This window comes from Calidris pugnax, unplaced genomic scaffold, assembly GCF_001431845.1.
Source record: "Calidris pugnax isolate Ruff unplaced genomic scaffold, ASM143184v1 scaffold272, whole genome shotgun sequence".
NCBI classification, from domain to species: domain Eukaryota; kingdom Metazoa; phylum Chordata; class Aves; order Charadriiformes; family Scolopacidae; genus Calidris; species Calidris pugnax.
The window spans coordinates 890,336-891,704 of NW_015091016.1; positions in this window are offsets into that span (position 1 = coordinate 890,336).

Here is a 1,369-nt window from a genome sequence, read left to right on the forward strand (position 1 = left end):
CCGGACCTGCCGCCGGTGCCGCCCCCCCTCCCGGGATGCTCCGGTGTCTCTGGACCGGGATCCTCCGGTGTCCCCGGGGCCGGGACGCTCCGGTGTCCCTGGCGCGGGATGCGCTGGTGGCCCCCGAACCAGGATGCTCTTTGGTCCCCGGATTGGGATGGTCCCATGTTCCCGGACCGGGATGCTCCAGTCTCCCCCAGACTGGGATGAGCTGGTGTCCCTGGTCCGGGATCCTCCGGTGTCCTGGGACTGAGATGCTCCGATGTCCTGGAACTGGGGTGCTCCAATGTCCTCTAGACCAGGATGCTCCAATGTCCCTGGTCCAGGATCCTCTGATGTCCCTGGTCTGGGATGCTCTGGTGTCCTCTGGACCAGGATGCTCCAATGTCCCCGGGTCAGGATCCTCCGTTGCTCCCCAGGATCCTCCGTTGCTCCCCAGTTTGCTCCGATTCCCCCCGGCCCAGGACGCTCCGGTGGCCCCTGAGCCAAGATGCTCCCGTGTCCCTGGCCCAGGACACCGCGATGTCCCCCGGCCCAGGATGCTCCGGTGCTCCCGGGCTGGGACGCTTCGATGTCACCCGGACCAGAACGCTCCTCGGCTCCCCGGACCAGGATGCTCCAGTCTCCCCCAGACTGGGATGCTCTGGTGTCCCTGAGCCGGGATCCTCCCGTGTCCCTGGAGGATGCTCCAGGATGCTCCTTTGTCTCGGGACTGCAATGCTCTGATTTCCCCTGGACCAGGATGGTCCGATGTCCCCGGGGCCGAGATGCTCTGATTTTCCCTGGGCTGGGATGCTCTGATGTCCCTGGAGCAGGACGCTCCGGTGTTCCCGGGATGGGACGCTCCGGTGTCCCTGGAGCAGGATGCTCCGATGTCACCCGGGGCAGGATGCTCCGTTGTTCCCCAGAGTGGGATGCTCCTGTGTCCCCCGGACAGGGCCATTCCAGTGTCCCCCAGAGCTGGATGCTCCGATTTTCCCTGGACTGGGATGCCCTGGTGTCACCTGGGTGGGGATGCACGGGTGTTCCCAGGCCGGGATGCCCCCATGTCCCTGGAGCAGGATGCTCCGGTGTCCCCAGACAGGGATGCTCCGGTGTCCCTGGAGCGAGGTGCTGTGATGTCCCCCGGAACGGGATGCTCCTTTGTCCCTGGATTGGGATCCTCCGGTGTCCCCAGAGGGGGATGCTCCCATTTTCCCTGATCCAGGATGTTCTGGTGCCCCCCCCCACCGGGATCCTCCAGTGTCCCCCACACCGGGATGCTCCATGGGGCAGCTGGGGGGGCACACACACACTCCCCCCCGAGCGGCCAGTCCCAGGGGGCTGTGGGGACACGGGGACAGTGACGGAGCTGCCGGGGGGGTTGGGG